Here is a 22194-nt window from a genome sequence, read left to right as displayed (position 1 = left end):
GGAACATTTCCATAGCTCAAGCAGAAAACAATTTTCATTATAATGTTCAAAGTATTGATTTGCATTGACAATTTAGATCTGGGCTTCTAACGTCTCATTCACCAGAGCCCCAAGACTGATCACTAGTTCCCAAACTTCTCATTCCTGGGCTTAATGGTCAATATTTAGGGACGGAGAAAAAATTAATTGGGACACAAATGATAGAGTGTAAAGGGGTATTTTTGAAAATATCAAATCTTACAATGCATCAATTTCCACAAACAGGATAATGGAAAGACTGAAATAAATCTCTTCCATTTTGCTGTCTACTCAACTCAAAGTACAACTGGAAGAAAAATGATTCAGAGGAGAAAACATGTGATTGGGGAAAACAGTGCTAAGAAGTTTCTTTTTATTTTCAGAATTAGATTATGAAGTATCACTATTTTTCATCACCTTTTTCCAGTAGGTCTGAAAACAAATCCAAAAATATCACAATGTTATGAAATTGTGGTATTCATAAAGCTCCATTTTGATCAGATTAAACTAATGAGAAGGCCCACATACTAAAAAGTTTATGGTATACCATTAATTTGTAATAATATTTTATTTTATTTTTATTTTATTATTTTTTAATTTTTATTTATTGAATCTAATGATATTTTTAGAACACATTAGACTATAAAACAAGTGTGGGCAAGTATAACTGAGTCCTGCTATTTCTTTTGCTGGCAACGCTGGTGTTTTATTGAAAATTCTTAAAAAAACACTAGCCTAAATTAGTGTTTGTTTATATTTTTCTGCTACTCTAAACATTTAGTTTGCTCTTTGGGTGAGCTGGCATTAAGTTCTACCAGAAAAAAAAAAAGAAGAGGAGTTCTACAAGCACCTCACTTTTATTTATTTACTTTATCACTTTTATTAACAAAGGAATTAAATAGACCTACAGTAGTCTCATTAGAAAGTATTGTGTTTTTTTCCTGTTATACATATATTCTGATACATAATGAGATAGTCTCTGTTTTTTTTTAATTCTAAGTTAAAACTATTTTCCTATTTCAAGTATTTCATATTAACTCAAACGTCAGTTTCAGTTGGTGCATGTTTTTTATTATTTATTCATTTTAGAGAGGAGAGGGAGAGACAGAGAGAGAGAGAGAGAGAGAGAGAGAGAGAGGAGAGACAGAAAGAGAGAAGGGGGGAGGAGCTGGAAGCATCAACTCCCACATGTGCCTTGACCAGGCAAGCCCAGGGTTTCGAACCGGCAACTTCAGCATTTCCAGGTCAACGCTTTATCCACTGCGCCACCACAGGTCAGGCCTCAGTCGGTGCATTTTTAATGTATTTTTTGTATGTTATCAGGGTTTTCCTTTACCAGTGTCACTGAAAAAAGATAAAAGTAGAATTGTATTGAAGATAATTGCGGTTGATGAATTCATGAAAAAGAGCAAATGCATAAGTAGACTGTCTTATTACAATAATAGTTGACATATAAGCTTCTGAAATGGGCAGTGCATTCATATTTAACCAAGTAATTGCAAATACATTTGTCTATACTTTGGTAAAATTATAATTTTAATGTAAATCACATAGACTGACTTTTCAAAAATTATTTTGTTGTGGATAACGTGGTAAACTTCTTAATGATTGCAAATAGGATTTAGACCCCAAAAAATGTTATTCCACTATCTTGAGACTTTTGAAGGATGTACATTTGTCTTATCTTGTTATGTCCAGCACTGTATCCTATGCAGATACAAGTAAAATATCCCCTAAACGTTGGTCTGAATTTAGTTCATAAAACTTTAGTGGAAAAATACAAGATTATGTCAGGTATCTGTCGATAAATTCGGAGGTACTGATTAACTGAACTCATATCCATTAATCCACGATTACCAAGATATTTTAAGCCAACCTTAATATATCCAAATATACATCTTCTTTATCTTATTATCCTCAATAACTTGAATATAAGCACATCTGTAACCCTGAATTACAGATGTAATTATGGCTTTGTGCTGACCTGGCTAGAGAAGTAGAGATTTTTGGGCTCCCTTTATCTTGGCATCTGTTCTGAGTTAATAAAAATAAGTATGTTTTTTGTTTGGTTGGTTTTGTTTCCTTATTTTGTCCTTGCACACCTGCAAATCTGACTGTAGAAAAATCTTACTCAGAGCTGTGAAATAGTTAATGAGAAATCAATAAGTACGAATAACATTTACCAATTTCATTACCTTGTAATAGGTATCTACTTCGACTTTATCAGCTTCCAGAAAGGTGAGGAAAAAATGATAATGACAGAATAATGTCCAAGTAACACTTGAAGTGACAGTTCTGTATAAAAATTTATCAATATATAACATTACTTATTATACGTATATTATATGTACATATATATCAGCATGGTCAAGCTTTAGGAAAACTTAACAGTACCCACATACTACAAAACAAAAAAAATGACTTTACAAGTAGAAAAAAAATCAATTTAAATTGTGTTTCTGCTCCAGAAGTCTTTAAATACTTGATTACATCTCAAAGCCTGGGTTTTACTTACGTATTGCTGCATAGCAAACTATCCTAAATGTAATGGTGCAAACTGACAGCTATTTCATTACGCTCATGGATTCCATGGTGCAGGAATTTGGAAAGGACACATCAGAGTCAGCATGTCTCTGTCCCATAATGTCGGTGGCCTCAGCTTGCAAGATGAATGCACAGCTGGAGACTGCAAATCATTTAAAGTTTATTCATTCTCAAGCCTCATGATTAATGCTGGCTTTTGTGTGGGACTTTCGGCTCCTGGCCAGATCACCTACTCAGGGATTCTCCATGTGGGGTTCCTTGTGTTTCCTCACTGCATGGTGCCTGAAGTCCAAAAGTGAGGCTTCCTTTTATGATATATCCTTTCTTTTAATGTCATATCCTCCGAAGTTACCCAAATTCCAAGAAAAGGGACATAGGCCCTATCTTCTGACGGTTGGTGTGTTATGATTACATTATGAGAAAATCCTATTGTTTTGGTTGTTTATGGAAAATGCAGTCTGGCACAGGCAGATTGAACAGACACTTTACCAAAAGAGATATACAAATGATTCAATGATAAGAAAAGACCATCAGCCTCACCAGGCGGTGGCGCAGTGGATAGAGCGTCGAACTGGGATGCAGAGGATCCGGGTTTGAGACCCCGAGGTCTCCAGCTTGAGTGCGGGCTCATCTGGTTTGAGGAAAAGCCCACTAGCTTAAACCCAAGGTCACTGGCTCCAGCAAGGGGTTACTCAGTCTGCTGAAGGCCCGCAGTCAAGGCACATATGAGAAAGCAATCAATGAACAACTAAGGCATTGCAACGTGCAATGAAAAACTAATGATTGATGCTTCTCATCTCTCCGTTCCTGTCTGTCTGTCCCTGTCTATCCCTCTCTCTGACTCACTCTCTGTCTCTGTAAAAAATAAATAAATAAATAAATAAATAAATAAATAAATAAAAGACCATCAGCATGATTAGTCATCAGGGAAATGCAAATGAAATCCACAATAAATTATTACTACACACCCACTAGAATGAGGCTAATTAAAAAGATGAAATATACCTGTGTAAGTACCTGGAGAAGTCCTTACCATATAACCTAGCAACTGCACTCCAAGTTGATTATCCAAGAAAAATTAAGACATATGTCCACACAAACGTGTGGATATATGAATGTTTATAGCGGCTTTTGTCATCTTAGCAAAAATCTAAAAACAACTCAAAGCCTATCAATAGGTGAATAGATAACTATATTTTGATATGTCAGTGGAATTCTATGCAGCAATAAAAGGAAACAAATTGTTGATACATGTGACAAAGTGGAAAAATATCAAAAACATTAGGTTGTGGCAAAGGAGCCAGGAGGAAAATAATATATATGATTCCATATATATCAAATTCTGGAAAACATAATCTATAATGACCAAGGACAGGGCAGTGGTTCTCTGAGGCTGGGAGTGGGTGGGAGGAAACTCCACCCTTCTGGAAACTTAAGTATAAGCCTGCTTTAGGTTTCGCTCATCACGTACTCACCCCTCAGGAATTTGAATCTAAGAAAGGAATGGTGTGGTGATGGAAGGGTAGTTGAGAATTCAGTCATGCCTGTGGTGACATGCTGACAGCATCTAAGTCCAACAAAATGATGTCAAATCAATACTGTATTCTGGCAGTTGCTGTAGCATGACATTGGTTGTGTCAACATCACCCAGAGTCCCTTTGTTTCTATGCATCTCCTGAGTTTGGTTCTTAAGGCTTTCTATTGAAGATATAGCTATTCTTCCAATAAATTTGCATTCTGCTAAAGTTACTTGGAATCAGCTTCTGTTGCCTTAAAAAAAAAAAAGAACCCTGACTGAAACAGACTCCTTCATGCTGAATAATGGAAATTTTTCTTATTATGCAGCAGGAAAACTCTATAGTAGAGAATTCAGCAGGAAAATACTATTGTGTGAAATATGCCTAATGATACCATTCTTTTCAACACACACTGGCTTACATTACAATCCTATTCAGAGAATCATCATACTTCATCATAGTTTTGCAGATGATAGTAATAAATTGCCTGGTTCCTTGATCATTCATCTATCAATGTCCCTCATTTAGGGTTGCTTAATTTTTAAAATTCAGGCTCAAACCAATATTCTGTGTAGTAATCTTTCTATTGGAGGATTTCTTACAGTCTCAGTTGGTAATTCTATCGATTAGTTTCAAGTTCAGCTTTGTTGCTGATTCTGTTCTTCTTTCTCATAACTGGCTCCTGGCTGTATTCTTGGCAAAGACCTTTCCTTCTTGTTCTAGTTAATTCACTAGATCTTTGGTATCTCCCCAGCTCTGAGCAGACATCTTAGTACTTGGTCCCTTTAACGGACTTAAGCTAAGCCTCCATCATGTTGAACATTGCCTTTTAGTAATTCTATTGATCACCAGTCAACAGATTTCGCTTATGCTGTTTTCCTGCCTGAACATCCTCTGGCCGCCCTCCAGTGGACATTGCTGATTAAATGGCAGTCTGCCTGCTTACTTGTTTTTCTGCCTACTGCCTCCTGGCAAATTCCCCTAACAAATACCCAGTCCAAATTCTTACTATTAATGGCCAAAAACATCTCAGACCATGTTTATAATAGCATGATAAAGTCTCTGGTTCCTAGGCCTCTTAGTGTGTCTCCTCGGTTGTGAGAGATGATTTTGTAAAATCATAACTTTTGTTTTTATTTTTAGTGTGGTTAAAATCCATTATTATTCTTATATTTGGCCTACCTAGATTAGCTTATGTTTCTCATGTTCCATGCCTACCCTCCTACCCCAATTCCCCCCCACCCCAATGTAGCAAGGAAAACTTTCATCATCATTGAAGTCACCCAGGAAATTTCAGGAAACATTCTCCAAATTTTAATTTACACAGGAAGATAGTCTCAGTCGAGTCTTTGTAATGCTGTGAGTTTACTTCCTCTGTCTGAAAAGAGGTACATAACAGAGGCTGAATTTCAGCAGAGGGAGAAATTCTCAGTATCCTACAGACTTTCGTTTCAGTCCATTTCCGTTACGTTTTAGATAGATTTATTCTTTTATAAGATCAATATAATAATAGAGGGTTGTTGGTCAACACAAGTAACGTCAATATTTGGAGATAAAGAATTTTTTTCTCTCCTATTGCCTCACAAAATAAATATTTTTAAAGACCATTTTAAAGACCATCTTTTTAATGTACCTAAGTGTAGAAGCAAAATCTACCTGAACGGTTTACATTTTTAATAATATAAAACCACTTTGAACTGGGACTCTGCCAGGTCTATAAACACATTTTTGCTGTTTATCTGGATGGGTACCTTAGAATGTTTATCAGGACAGATGTGTACTCTGTATGTGCTAATGAAAGCCAGGCAGATGTGGGAGTAGGTCATGAACTTTTTTTATTGGGATTAATATAATTGTATGTTTAAAGTTATCAAAGGCAAGTTTAATTATATTCCATTTTGAAGGACATTTGTTCTGTTTATTTGAAATTTTATTCTTGAGAAAAAATCACCCTAGTATTCTATATACAGTTATGATTAGACTTGCACATAAATTATCATTTATCATTCCTAAGCAAACTATAAAAACAAACTATCTATGACTATATATAAATATATTAAGTCCAAACTTTAGATCTATTAATGTGATAGTTAATGATTACCAATGTCCCATTAATTTGGGTTGGCTCTTAATATCCCAAACAGTAATGACTTAAAGAACAGATTTCGGTGTACTTTTACTAAAGTTTGTTGCAAAAGAATGCCTCAACAATGGCTATGCTGATATTAAAACCCATGTACTAAGCCAGCATTCTTTTTTTTTGTTTGTTTTATTTTTTTTTAAGTGAGAGTAGGGGAGATACAGAGACAGACTCTTATATGCGTCCTGACTGGGATTCACCCAGCAACCCCTATCTGGGGCCATGCTCACAACCAAGCTGTTTTTAATGCCTGAGGCAGATGTTCCGCAGAGCCATCCTCAACGCCCAGGCCAATGTGCTCAAATCAGTAGAGCCATGGTTGCAGGATGGGAAGGAAGAGAGAGAGAATGCAAAGGGGGAGAGAGGAGAAGCAGATGCTCATCTTTCCTGTGTGCCCTGAATGGAAATCAAACCCAGGACTTTCACACATCAAGTTGACACTCTACTGCTGAACTAACCGGCCAAGGCCTGGGCCAGCATTCTTAAGCATTGAAATAAAGACTGTAAACAGTTCCCTCATTCAGGTGTTTAGAGGTACAGTTTGTTGCCAGTTCATTCTGGTTGACCCACATTTGAGCAATTCTTTTCTACTCTCAATTAAGTGAATTTGTTACTGCCTTTTAAAGTTAGGAAGGATAAGTAGATTTTTTTCTTGTTTTTTTTTTTTTTTTTCCTTCTGTCTTATGCTGTGTTATTGTGGCTGATGACACCTACATGGATGGAAATTTAAATTTATTTTAAGGTATTTTTACCATTACTTGTAACTTATTTGTGTAAGAATGTGGTAAATTTGGGGATGAGAACTGTATATGCCACATTTTTTAAAAGGGAAAGTTATATCTATTACCTATTTATGTGGTAAGCTAAAATATAAGCAAAAAAAGAAAAAAAAAGAAAATTGGTTATTCTGGGTGATCCAGTTTGAGATTCCCCAAAGAGCACTGTAATTGGACTATATTAACTCAGTTGCTTAAAGAAATGTTTTTGTTTTTATGAAGAACTAAGTAAAAATATTTATCTGATAATATTTCCTGGTACTTTCATCTATATTTTTCTAACTATAGACTCATTTTTATTTTACTTGATTAATCTGTTGTAACATGACCAGAGAGTTTCACAAAGACACCAAGTCCAGATTAATTTTTGAGGAGTTTATTGGCTGGCAACTACAGGGGGCTAGGACAAACCCAAATCTTGCAGCCCCTCACACAGCTCTGAGGCCCCTTTTTATAGACCAAATTACACACTGGCTGGGAGGGAGAGCATGGTGCAAAAGTCATTAATCTCATTAACAAGCTCATTGAATTTTACTGCCTTGCTACAACGTTTATCTATAGGATCTATCAAAAAAAGAACATTGCTACACCCTAAAGGCTTTTAAGAAAAGAGAAGTGAAGGAATTCTTGGATAAATTCCATCTTCCTTGCTCTGTGGTTAAATTATGACTTAGCTGACCAGTTGTCCTTGCAAGCCCTTCCTCCTGCATTCTTCTCTTTCCTTTCTCCACAGAAAGGAGGGGGTAAGAGGCCTGACTTTTCTTCTTTAAAATGGCATTGCTCATGCTAAGTTGTATGGTTTCTTGACACCTTATCATATTCTCCACTGGTTTTATATTATGAGTCAAATCATTGACTCATTTTAACAAGGTGCATGAGGCTGTTGAGTAGGCAGGGACCTAAAATTAAGGATAGGATTAGTGATCTGCAGACCCTGTAAGTAGGAACATTAACCTATAACATGTAACAGAAAGGTGGTGCCTTTTGTACATATTTAACAGACAGACTTAATGTTAACATTAACAGCAATATAGTCTACTGAAGAAATAAATGCAACTGATTAACTTTCTATAACCTGTACAAACCTTCTGCAACTTACATAAACCCTTAAAAATCTTAACCTTCAGGCCCTGGCCGGTTGGCTCAGCAGTAGAGCGTCGGCCTGGCGTGCGGGGGACCCGGGTTCGATTCCCGGCCAGGGCACACAGGAGAAGCGCCCATTTGCTTCTCCACCCCCCCTCCTTCCTCTCTGTCTCTCTCTTAGCCTCCCGCAGCCAAGGCTCCATTGGAGCAAAGATGGCCCGGGCGCTGGGGATGGCTCCCTGGCCTCTGCCCCAGGCGCTAGAGTGGCTCTGGTCATGGCAGAGCGACGCCCCAGAGGGGCAGAGATCGCCCCCTGGTGGGCAGAGCTTTGCCCCTGGTGGGTGTGCTGGATGGATCCCGGTGGGGCGCATGCGGGAGTCTGTCTGACTGTCTCTCCCCGTTTCCAGCTTCAGAGAAGTACAAAAAACAAAAACAAACAAACAAACAAACAACAACAACAAAAAATCTTAACCTTCAGTGACAACCAAGCTAGCAAGAAGCCATTTAAAAAAAATATCCTTCTTTTTGGAGGTGTCCTCCCTCTAAGTAGCTAATATTTATAGATTAGTTTTTAAGGGTAGCTATGAGCACATATATATTTTTCATTTACCTTGTCACTTCCCTTCCAACAATGGGACTTATATCTCCCTTCTGAATGGCCTACAGTGGCACACGCATCAATCCTTAAGATGACCTGCTCTGGTCTTTCACAGATTTTAGTTTCCCTCCCTTCCCAAAGTTCAGTAATAAGGAGTTCATTGGTGAGGTTCCTAAAGCTTCTTCTGTGTGTAGACCAGATAGCTTCTGGTTTGTGGCTGGAGCAGTGTATGTTGTCTTCAGGGTCAAAGTAAAGGGGTTGGTGGGATCCATTTGCATCATCTCCAAGGTGGTCTCCAAGGGAGCTTAGGGAGAAGGGGTGTCGTCCTGCCTAATACAATATTTATTTTGACACAGACTAAACACTCAGACATTATGCCTTCTGCAATAGATTCTAAGTCTGGCTTTTCTAATTATTTCTTTTTATACTTAGTCATCCCTTTCCTGCTTGCAAAATATTTTTCTAATTGGTTGCAAAAAAAGAACCTTTGGCAACAAGGGTTCTCATAAAGTTACTTCTTTGGCAGAGGCATTAGCTAAATTTCCTAAAAGCCCCACTGGTTTTAGGGCTACCTTATTGGTAGTATCTCAGCTGTTTGGTTTTTCTTGAGTTTTCAGGGAGTTCTCCCACATTTGGTACCCTGGACAGTGGATAAAGGCCACTATTTCAGGGGAGCAGGCTCCTGCATTGCTGGGGTGAGGGTTTGAGCCTCACCTTTGTTAGTTCTTTAAGCCTTCTCCTGATGGCCCCTCTTCAACTGTGCCTGTCTTAGGTTGTCCCTCTCTTTCAGGGATCTTACCCATCATTGGCTAACCAGCCATCTTAGGGGCCAAACAGAGTTATGTGAGTGAAAGAGGAGCAATGCCCCTTCTGAAATGCTTAGTTTTTTAGCAGCTGATGTTTCTACCTTTTTAAAAAAAACATTATTCTGAGCGAAATAAGTAAATCAGAAAAAACTAAGAACTATATGATTCCATACATAGGTGGGACATAAAAATGAGACTCAGAGACATGGACAAGAGTGTGGGGGTTATGGGGTGGGGGGGAGAGGGAGGGGGTTGGGGGAGGGGAGGGGCACAAAGAAAACCAGTTAGAAGGTGACAAAAGACAATTGGACTTTGGATGATGGAATGCAGCATAATCAAATGTCAGAATAACCTAGAGATGTTTTCTCTGAACATATGTACCCTGATTTATCAATGTCACCCCATTAAAATTAATAAAATAAGTAAATAAATAAATAAATAGCTAAGTCCTGGGAAAAAAACAAACAAACAAACAAAAAACTTATCTTGAGGAAGTTTTCTAATTTTTGTAGTACATTTCCTTTCTAAATTCTGGAGCTGAATTCTATGTAAAGACTAAATTGATTGCCTTAGTATTTTCTGGCACCTCTGGGTCTAGAGGTGCATAGACTCTGTAAGCTTTCCATAGAAAGCTGTGGGGGTCTTTTCAGAATGCTGAATAACTTCTGACACCTTAGAAAAATTAATGGTTCTTTTTCTTAGTATCTTCCCTGATCCTGGATAACAGAAACTGGTGGAAAGTGTCCAAAATTTCCTCTCCTGCTTTGGTGTTAAGAGTTCCACTTAGGCCAGGCAACCAGAAACATTATCTTGAGGTGGTTTCGATTGTCCTAAGTGGAGCACGTATGTACAGTACAGATTCTAACAGCTCTGTTAGGGCTTAAGGCTTCCCCTAGAAAGGGGATTCTGAGCTTTCTAATTATATAGATCATTTGGGGAAAAAGGGAATTTAAACTATGTCCTATTACAACCATGCCTCAGATTCTAAAGATCTAGTTAAAAGCACCAAATGAAATGACTAACACTTCATAAAATAAATCTTATACTCTACTTAATCATAAATCCCTTTTACATCCTAAAAAAACATACCTTATTGATGCTGTAACTTTATGCACCCTAACAGATAATGTCTAAAAAGCTCAAGAGAAACAGATTTTTGTTCACATCCTTTAGCCCTTTTAATCTGGGCACAAAACTTAAATGTTTCTTATTACCACAATTAGTCATCTATTTTCTCCTTTCCTCCTACTATGTTGAGAATTCTACTGTTAAGCTAATCAATAGTAATATTTCTCACATGGGGTTTGGTGACTTAACATTGAACAATACTGCTTCCACAGTCCATACCTCATGAGCAGACTGGACCTTACCCCTTTAACTACTTCAGAAATGATAAAAAGCTGAATATTTATACACCATATAAAAAGATGTCATTAATAATCATTACATATCCCCTAATATTTAAACCAAGATTTCAACATCATAGGGCTATGAAATTGCAAATAAAAAGGAGAATTAACAAAAGAGTCTTGAAATAACATATAAATTTCTAACATAGAAAATATTTTTTTTCACAACAACAGATCTTTGGTACAAAAGGAAGTTTTCATATTTGACAAACCATAAAATTTTATATGCCTCATCATTAGTACAAATTTAATACAATTGTAAACTACTGCCCCCCAAGGAACCACTGATTTACTGAGAAAATAAGGAATGGTCAAAATGCACTCACTATTTCATAGCTATAAAGCTGGCATATGAGATGCTAACCATCTTTTTGACCTACAGTGCTTTACATCAAGTCAATACGAGGGAATTGGTCGGGGTGCCCGGGATTCTTGGTGCCAAAGGGGGAGCATAAGTAAGTGCAGCGGGAGTCCTGAACGCTATAGAGGCAGCACTATCCCTGCTGCCGCTTTTTTCTTTTTATTATTTTCTTTTTGCAAACATAGCTTCTTTCTCTGCCCCTTCTCCAGCAAAAATTAGCAAAACAATGGCCCCTCCCAAGCAGGAATGGAGTCCAATCCCCAGTTTGAAATCAACTGCCTTGCTCTGAGGGCAAGCACACACGTGGCTTCCCAGCGCTATTTTTAACAATAAAGGTAGCAAACTCAAAAAACACCAATATTACAAACTCATTTTCCTAATAGTAGGCTACTCTAGTTCACACAGGTCCTCAGTTTCCCCGGAGACATAGTAACCCCGTAATCCCCTGAGAACCATTTTATAATTCCAGACCATCATAGTTAAAGCAGTGGGTTTCCCCTGTGAATCTCCTGTGCCTCCCACATCTGACAACAATTATGCTACACAAAGTGTAAAGCCAGTGGCCATGGCCAGTATCACAGCCGCCTGGCCAGTGTAGGTTCACATTGGATTCGGACAGTCGGTAAAGAAACAACAGAGCCAAAAACTGGTGGGCCACCATCTTACTACAAAGTCACTTATCTGGGGCATGATGGGATTGTACCACCCCACATCAAAAAGGGTGGGAAAGGCTTAATCCCAAAACCAAGCCCCAGGCTACAAGGATTCTGCCTGCCCACAGAGACACACATTAATATCACCTGGGCAACGGCCTACATGTGGGCAGCACCATCTTTAACAAAGTGAGCATAATATATTTTATCTGCCCAACACAAAGGAAATGGGGAAAGTTTCGGGAAATTTGGAGGGGATCCAACACTTGCGTTGGCCCTGTGGGAGAGAGTCAGAACTCTCTCCTAGTGGCAGTCTCATTCATTCCACACTCATTATCTTTCACACAACTTTCAACACATCAGTGGAGGGTGACAAGTCACTACTCCTAACCTATGGAGGGTCTATGTAAAGCCAGTGGCCAGGGCCACTATCACAGCAGCCTGGCCCATGCAGGTTCGCATTGGATTCGGATAGTCGGTAAAGAAACAACGGAGCCAAAAACTGGTGGGCCATAGTCTTTAATCCTAGCTTGCACCCGGCGGGCAAGTAAAAATACACGCTGGGCTCCAAAACCCACTCACATTCAGTGCTCACAAAGCTACTGACTTATCCGGGTTTCCTAGAATCAAAGGTTTCTAGCTCACCAGCCTTATTCTCCTCAGTTCCCCATCTCCTTCCTTCTCCAGCGTCAAACTGCACAAACTGGCATCTCACTCAGCACTCCGCCATCTTGGCTGCTTCTCCTGGCAACATGGCCTCTTTCTGCTCTCTGCTCTGCTCTCTCCTCTAATGATAATCTCAGGAACCAAGAGAGCAAGCTCCCACTCCATCCCCATTTTATAGTGTAGAAATCCAAACTCTTAATCCAATATACAAAATAGGGAAGTCTCTAATACAAAATCACTTCTCTGAGGCATGATTGGATTGTACCACCCCACATCAAAAAAGGGTGGGAAAGGCTTAATCCCAAAACCAAGCCCCAGGCTACAAGGATTCTGCCTGCCTTTAGCCCACCCCAACACACATTAATATCACCTGGGCGACGGCCTCACGTGGGCAGCGCTATTTTTAACAAAGTGAGCATAATATATTTTATCTGCCCAACAGTCTACATCACGGTTAGTCAACCTTTTTATACCTACCGCCCACTTTTGTATCTCTGTTAGTAGTAATATTTTCTAACCGCCCACCATTTCCACAGTAATGGTGATTTATAAAGTAGGGAAGTAACTTTATAAAATTTATAAAGCAAAGTTACAGCAAGTTAAAGCATATAATAATAATTACTTACCAAAAACTTTATGTCGGATTTTTGCTAAGTTTGGCAGAATAAATATTTATAAAACAACTTACTATAGTTAAACCTATCTTTTTATTTATACTTTGGTTGCTCCGCTACCGCCCCCCATGGAAGATGGAAGCTGGAATGCCCACTAGTGGGTGGTAGGGACCAGGTTGATTACCACTGGTCTACATGACTTTCATGTCTTAGAGAAGGGGAGGTGAGAGGCAGCTGGAAGGTCTGTCCCTGATAATCCTATATCCCATAATCCAATCGCTTATGATCCCACCACTCATAATCCTATTGCTCATAATCTTATCACCCATTTTCCTTGCTGGAGCTGCAGTTTATTTCAAGGAACTGATAACCAGCAAGGTCCACACCCATGGTTTGTTATTTTCCAAACATTTCTGTCTGGCCTGTTCCCTTTTCTTTCTTTAAGATTGTTCTAAACAAAAGTTCTAATCTTTTCTGTTTTCCTTCTTAATTAAGGTGACCTACTTTTTACAATTAAAAGTAAGACTAAAATAAATTCAAGAAAACAATATTGTAAATAAAAGAAACATTTTATTCATTGCAACAATAATACACTATAATATGATAAATGCATAGCAAAAACATTTGTAATATTTTATATTGTAATTATGCTTACATGCTTGTTAATTTTTAATAATAATTGTAAGAAAAAAGTACTCATTTAGATACAAATATGTCACACACACAATGGATCGACTCTGCATCGATTGAATATGGACATTTACAGATTAGTGTTGGTCAAATAAGTTTGTAAATATGATATATAGGTTTACTTGCTTATAGTTTGCATTGGGTGTGGGGGACAGGCTATAAGCAGGCAGGGTTGTTATACCCTAAGGCTTAGTTTTAAGACTAAGCCTTTCCCACCCTAAGCGACTTTGTATCAGAGACTTCCTTGTTTGTATATTGGATTAAAGGTTCTGATCTCTACACTGTAAAATGGGGCAGACAGGGAGCTTGCTCTCTCTCGGTTCCTGAGATTTGCATTAAAGAGGAGAGCAGGCCCTGGCCAGTTGGCTCAGTGGTAGAGCATCGGCCTGGCGTGCAGGAGTCCCAGGTTCAATTCCTGGCCAGGGAAAACAGGAGAAGCACCCATCTGCTTCTCCACTCCTCCCCCTCTCCTTCCTCTCTGTCTCTCTCTTCCCCTCCTGCAGCCAAGGCTCCACTGAAGCAAAGTTTGCCCGGGTGCTGAGGATGGCTCTGTGGCCTCTGCCTCAGGTGCTAGAATGGCTCTGATTGCGGCAGAGTGACGCCCCAAGATGGGCAGAGCATCGCCCCCTGGTGGGCATGCTGGGTGGATCCAAGTTGGGCGCATGAGGAAGTCTGTCTGACTGCCTCCCCATTTCCAGCTTCAGAAAAATACAAAAAAAAAAAAAAAAAAAGAGGAGAGCAGAGAAAGGCCACGTGGAGGAGAGGAGAAGCAGCCAAGATGGTGGGGTGCTAAAGGAGAAGCCAGTTTGTGCAGAGTTTGTGCAAAGAGAAGGAGATGGGGAACAGAGGTGTATAAGGCTGGTGAGGTAGGAACCTTTGATTCTAGAAAACTCAGATAAGTCAGTGGCTTTAGGAGCCCTGAATGGAAAGGGAAGTGTTTTCCCACTGTGTGTATTTCTTACCCGCCAGGTGCAAGCTAGGATTAAAGTTAATAGCCCACCAGTTCTTGGCTCTGTTGTTTCATTACCGTCTGTCTGAAGTCAGTGAGAACCTGCATGGGCCAGGCGGCTGTGATGGTGGCCGTGGCTACTGGCTTTACAATTAATCTTTCAATATCTAAAGGAGGACATCTAGAAGGACACTTTTCGAGGAAGAATGGAACTTACAGAAGGACTGTCCTTCTTAAAGGAAGACAATTGGTCACCTTATTCTTTTTTTCTTTTTCTTTTCTTTTTTTTTTTGTATTTTTCTGAAGTTGGAAACAGGGAGGCAGTCAGACAGACTCCCGCATGTGCCCAACCGGGATCCACCCGGCACGCCCACCAGGGGGTGATGCTCTGCCCATCTGGGGTGTCGCTCTGCTGCAACCAGAGCCATTCTAGTGCCTGAGGCAGAGGCCACAGAGCCATCCTCAGTGCCCGGGACAACTTTGCTCCAGTGGAGTCTTGGCTGCGGGAGGGGAAGAGAAAGACAGAGAGGAAGGAGAGGGGGAGAGGTGGAGAAGCAGATGGGCACTTCTCCTGTGTGCCCTGGCCAGGAATCGAACCCGGGACTCCTGCACGCCAGGCCGACGCTCTACCACTGAGCCAACCAGCCAGGGCTATCACCTTATTCTTATATACTTATTCTTAATACTATTCCTACCCCATATCTTCCAAATGGGTAAAACTTCTTTGGGTCAGTATGTGTATATCTGAAACTAGTTTCTACTCTATACTTCCTCCAACAGTCTCTTAGGTCTCTAGTTAGTTTTACCTTTAAACAATATAATATTTCTATGAATTTTGCTTTGCTATTTTGCTATTTTTTTTTTTTATAATTTATGAGCTTTAGAACAGTTTTCTCAGAGTTGCCTTTCAAAAGTAACAACCATCTGCTGAGTCCACCTTGGTATATTCACTCTCCATAGCATAGGCTGGTCAGTATACACCCCTGACTAGGTCAGACCTGGAGATGGAAGAGGTTTCCCTCAGCTTCCAACAGACGGCCACTAAACTATATGGAGTTTATCAATTTCCCTTCACTTCTGTCCTCTGGTTTTAAGCCAGAAATTTCAAATTGAAATTGCACCAGAGATTTTCCTGACAAACAAAGAGAACCTACAAAACAGACAGTTTACTATTTACATTTACACTTTACTTTTCAACACAGTTTAACGAAAAAGGCCTTGGAGAGCCTATTGTGTGAGTATGGTCACGTCCAATTCTCAGCCACAATAGAACCAGATTGATTAGTCCCAGAAAACCAGAATATAGTAAAGCAAAATATCTTCTTTTATTTACCTCCAAAGGTCAGAATTTACTCTCCTCAATTTCTCTGCTGAATTGCTAAATTTTAGAGACCGGGGATGTCTGCCAAGATATTGTCCAAGATCTGCAGGATAATTGGAGCCCTGGAATGTCTCAGGGGGCGCCTCTCCTAGAGGTTCAGTGGGGTCAGGCAACCTTCCGGAGAGGCCAACAGTTGAGATCTGGATGTCTCAACTGGTTACATGGAGCACTGGCATCTCACTGGGGCCTCCAGATGTTGTAAAGTGGCCAGCGAGTTCCACCAAGACATAAAGTCCAGATGAATTTTTGAGTTTATTGGCCAGCAACTACAGGGAGCTAAGGCAAACTCAAATCCTGCAACCCCTCACACAGCTCTGAGGCCCCTTTTTATAGACCAAATTGCACACTGGCTGGGAGGGGGAGCATGGTACAAAAGTCATTAATCTCATTAACAAGCTCATTGAATTTTACTGCCTTGTTACAATGTCTATAGGATCTATCAAAAGGAGAACATTGTTACACCCTAAAGGCTTTTAAGATAAGAGAAGTGAAAGGATTCTTGGATAAGTTCCAACTTTTTTGCTCTGTGGTTAAATTATGACTCAGCTGACCAGTTGCCCTTGCAAGCCCTTCCTCCTGCATTCTTCTCTTTCCTTTCTCCACAGAAAGAGGGGGTAAGAGGCCTAACTTTTACTCTTTAAAATGGCATTGCTCATGCTAAGTTTTATAGTTTCTGGGCACCTTATCACAATGCAAATGTCTTAAAGGGTTTTTCAAACATTTTAATTACAGATATAAACATCGGGTAGGTACTCTCTTCTCCCTTGTTGGAGGATTATTTTATCTTATCCTGAGCCTTTCAGTACATCACCTGATTCAGTGCATTATAAGCTTGGTTGCTTTTGTATTTTCTCATTCACTTCATTATTTTGGCTAAACTTTATTGAACACTTACTCTGTGCAAGGTAGAGTAGTAAGTGTTATATATCTTTTTTTCATAAAATCCTCACAACTGCATATTTGGAGGCAAAATATACTGTTAGATTTAGAAGTTAAGCAACTGGTATTTAATAAACAATTTTAAAAAGTGCCCAATTAGTGGTATCATTTGGAAAAAATAAGTTTTTTAACATATTTTCTCATCAAGTTCTTCCATTTTTTTCTTTATTATTATAGTGATAGAAATCAGAGATAAATTTTAAAATGGATTAAAAATAAGATGCATTTATGGATAGATAGAAATGTGATAAAACAAATATAGCAAAAAATTTGTAGGATCTAAGTGCTGCAAGTCTGAATGTTCATTGTATGATACTTTCAAATCTTATGTATGCTTAAACTTTTTCATAATAAAATGCTGGAAAACATAAATGCTTGCTTGTCGTATGCATATGTAAAGGTTTCTCAAGTCTTGTTGGTCCTTGCCTGCTCAGCCAGTGTGATTGTTGCTCTATGATTTGTAGGTACCACCTTACTGATACGTAAGGAAATATTAGTGACCAAAAACAGTCTCTGGAGTTATATCTTTTTACTTTTACTTTCTTGTTTCTCCATTTACTAACATTTGAACTTTGGGAGTCCTCATCTGCATATTAGGAAAAACAGTAGCTATCCCATATGATTATACAATAGATTGAATGAGAGGATAAATGAAAGTTGTCATGGAGACAGTGACTGCTCAGAGACCACATGGAATGCACTGACAGACCTAGGGGAGATCGTCTCACAATCCTCTATACAGTTTCATGAGAACAACCCCGACCCCCAGTCCTTATTGGTACTTATTAATACACACAAATAGAAGCAGAGAGAAGAATGAGAAAGTCAGGTAGCAGAGAAGAGAATGAAGAAATCAGCAAGGCAAACTTTTTTAGAGCAGACAAAAAGGCAAGGAAAGTAGCTCAAATGCCCCTACCTATTGATTAACCAGAATTGCTAATTCTATCTCTGTTGTACTGTGTTCAGCACTGTACTGCATTCAGTACTTTCTGTCAGTGACTCTCCTGTGGCTTTTGCCTCAGGGCACTGAACTCTGTCACTGTTCGGTGTCCTTACTCAGGGCCTCTACATGGAGTCACTTAGAAAAATGACTGGTATATGTTAAGAGCTTAATAAATAATAGCTATAATTATTACTTATCTGCTAATGCATGTATAGGTATTGCTGGTTTTCTCTGCTGTACTCTTCTTAGTCAAAAGTAACCTTCAAAAGCCAACAAACTATGATATTTTAATTTAAACCTCTGATCTTATCCAAAATAGGAAAAGTTAGTAGAGTCTATGTATGTCATATTGTTGTATATTTAAACTTTTTTATTTTGGAAACAATATTATAATCAATGTTAATCATTAATTCAGTGGAATTTATAGCACATGGAAGACTTATTAAAGTGAAGTTAACAACATCTTGAAATAAAGAAATACATAAAAAGTTGTGATCCATGCTCTCCAATTTCAATATATGAGTTGACAATCACTTAGTGAAAATACAGTGAGGGAAGTTCATTGCTAATGACTTTTATAAAATCTGAAATTATTAGTTAGTATCTGTTGCATAGTAACACAATTGTATTTCTTGATCAACACCAGTTTTGCTCAAAAGTAGAGGAATTACAACATATTTTAATCAAAAACTCTGACAAACCTCTCCTTTGCATAAGTGAAGTTAAAACACTGTTGCCATTTGTTTGTATAGGGATCTCATCAGGTAGCAATAATATTCACTTAACACATTTAAGGTTGTAAGCTCTAAACCATAACAAGATTGAGTAACTGATTCAGGAAATTTTTACAATTTGAGTGGCCATAAGAAAATAGACAAGCATTTTCCTTTACAAGTCTACTCGAACAGCATGTGATCTCTGGCAGTATCTTCATGTGAAACATCTCATACTTCTTTCCATTTGTCCCCAATGCAAAACAATCATGTGCTTGATTGATCACCCATTTAAGATCAGATTTTAAAACCCTACATTGTTTGCAAATCAATCATGACTTTGGAATATCTTGAACTCAGGATAAATTATAACAGGGGACAAAACTGTATTGTCAATTTTCTAAAATTATCAGATTTATGACAGATAGGTATATTTTTTTCAACAGTCCCATTTCTTAGAAACATTACATATGGCTGAAACAGACAGAAAGGGGAAACACAGGATGGTATCCCTATGCCATATCAATTTCATGGCAACTTCTGAAGCTAGCCCACATCCAGCAGCACTCCATAAATATTTGTTGAAGATGATGATCGATTGCACATTTTGTATGCACTAATGTCAGTGCATGAGCACATTGCTTGTGTTTCGAAAACCAAAGTAAGCAGTAATGTTGACAAATGACCACATTCTCGGGTGCTTCTAAGTACTGGTAGTTCAAAGTCAGGGACCCTCGTCCATTTATCAAGACTGTAACTTAAAAGCAGCTGCAATGTATTTGTCCAACTGGATCATTTAAGCATAAACAACATTTATCTGAAGTTACTTCTGTTCTCTTTAGATAGGTCTTGGGGTCAAACATTTTTCTCAGTATATGCTAGACACATTCAGAAACTCTGACTTCCTTATGACATAGGACACATATGAGTTTACTATACCCTAAAAAAGTGAAAATAATAATTTAGAAAGAAACCCTCCATGCCATTTTGTGAAGTGAAATGAGTTTATTGCAACAGTTTTGCTCTCACTTTTTGAAGCCAGAACAAGCTGTCTTTGAATCTTATCCCATCTGTTTCTAGCTTCATGTCTTTGGACACATAACTGAACCTTGCTAAGGCTCAATAAAGTCAACTGTGAAGTCAATGACATAATATATGTTATGCACTTACCAGAATACCTAGCATATATTAAACATAAAAATTAGTTAAAGTACCAAGTTGTAGAAGTTTCCATTAAAAAATATCCACATCAGCCTGACCAAGCAGTGGCACAGTAGATAGAGCATCAGACTGGGACACGAAGGACCCATATTCGGAACCCCAAGGTCGCCAGCTTTAGTGCGGGCTCACCAACTTGAACACGGGGTCACTGGCTTGAGCATAGGATCATAGACATGATCCCATGGTTGCTGGCTTGAGCCCAAAGGTTGCTAGCTTGAAGCCCAAGGTCACTCACTGCCTTGAAGCCCAAGGTTGCTGGCCTGAGCAAGGGGTCACTCACTCTGCTGGAGCCCCTGCTCAAGGTACATATGAGAGAGCAATCAATGAGCAACTAAGGAGACTAAGGAGCCGCAACGAAGAATTGATGCTTCTAATCTCTTTCCTTTCTTGCCTGTCTGTCCTTATCTGTTCCTCTCTCTGTCTCCCTCTGTATTTGTTGAAAAAAAAATCCACATCAAAGAACTATTTTCTAACTGTCTTACTAGTACATAAAGAATTTCTTATTCCTAATGTTTATCCAGTCCGTTTCTTGCCCAATTCCTTGGAGCTAATATTTTCTTTGTAACTGAATGGATTCCTTAGGTTTTATGAAAAAAGAAGACCTCAACATTACTGCTACTTTTGAAAGGTTTCCATTATGAGAATTTTCAAATTAATACAGAACTATAGAAAAAACTAAAATTAACTGACTCTATACTCATAGGTATCCTCAACAATTATTAACATTTTCCAAATCTTGTTTACCTATTTTCTGAGAACTAAGATCACCTATAGCAACATGACTTAGTTGCTTTCTTTTCTTCCTGGGAAACTTTTGCTCTGGAAAGGTCAGACTGTAAATTAGTAAGTAACTTCATTATTTGTCTGAGGAAATTTCTACAAATCAGTTTATCAAAGTTCATAATCTGTTCATCAAGGCAAAGAGCTCACTAATTTAATAATGTTTTACTTATGAAAACTTAGTTTAAGATCTTGGCTACCTGATTATGTTTACTAGTGCTAAGTGAGTGTATTATGATTTTGCTCAATGTCATTCAGTTCCCTACCTTAAACCACGTGAGCCTGAGACACTGCTAAAAATATCATCAATATGGTGTTCTTCCATACTGAAATTATTTTGAGCAAACTTAGTATTGCTCTATTAACAAGTTGTCTGGTGATACTTTGTGGAAATCAATGCCCATATATGATATGTGTATGTGTATGTGTGTAAGCAGAAATTTTTTTGAGATGTTAAAATTAAAATAAACATAGATTATTTCAACTGTAAAGTTTTTACTTGGCATCTCTAACAGATCAGAGCCTTTGTAATAACACATTCACCTTGCCATTATCACACTCAACATAATTAACAATTATTTCTTAATGTCAACTAGTACTCAATCCATATTCAAGACTTTCAGATTATCTCAAAGGTGATTTTTAAAATATTTTAGTTTTACATTAGAATTCAAACAAATTCCATACATTACATTTGGTTAAGTCTCTAAAGTCTCTTTTAGTCTGTAACATTATCCTCATTTTTTTTTTAATGCCATTGATTTGTTGGATGAACCAGGCCTCTTGTTCTATAAAAAGACTTATATTCTAAATTTGACTTTTCTCATGGTGTGCTTTCACTTTCTGTTTTATATAACCCTTCCCCCCATTTCCTGTAAACTTCAGATAGATCTACAAGCTTTATTATATTCATGAAAAATATTTTGACAAGATATCTAAAAGGCAGTGCTGTGTATTTCCTGTTGTATCATATCAGTAGACACACAATGTAGTATTGTCCAACTACCAGTTATACTAAGACTAATCACTTCATCAATCACTGGGTTCATGTCGTATCAGTGTCATCCACTCCATTATAAATATCTCCATCACCACCTTACCTTAGAGATTGAGCATCCATTTATTAGCTACTTCCATCATTTTGTTAGATTTTAAAATTTCAATTTTGTAATACTACACTCCTTTCTGTGTTTAATAGCTGAAGTTCTCTTCTGAAGAACTTCCTTCATCAAATATTTGATTATTATGGCAATGAGCTTATGTGGGAAATGGAGGATAAATTTAGATTATTTTCTTTAATTTATTAGTTTTCAGAGCAATGGAATTATGCCTTAGCATCCAATGATGGTTACAGAAACTTTTGAGCAATATTATGAACTCTTTGATTTTTAAA

At 38.2% G+C, this 22194-nt stretch overlaps 1 pseudogene; it reads left to right on the top strand.

Moving 5' to 3' along the window:
- Window positions 1-22194, top strand: part of LOC136386226 (archaemetzincin-2 pseudogene) — a 191686-nt pseudogene that overhangs the window by 151566 nt on the left and 17926 nt on the right.

Source organism: Saccopteryx leptura, chromosome X (assembly GCF_036850995.1).
Source record: "Saccopteryx leptura isolate mSacLep1 chromosome X, mSacLep1_pri_phased_curated, whole genome shotgun sequence".
NCBI lineage: Eukaryota > Metazoa > Chordata > Mammalia > Chiroptera > Emballonuridae > Saccopteryx > Saccopteryx leptura.
This window is presented reverse-complemented; position numbering and strand designations above follow the sequence as displayed.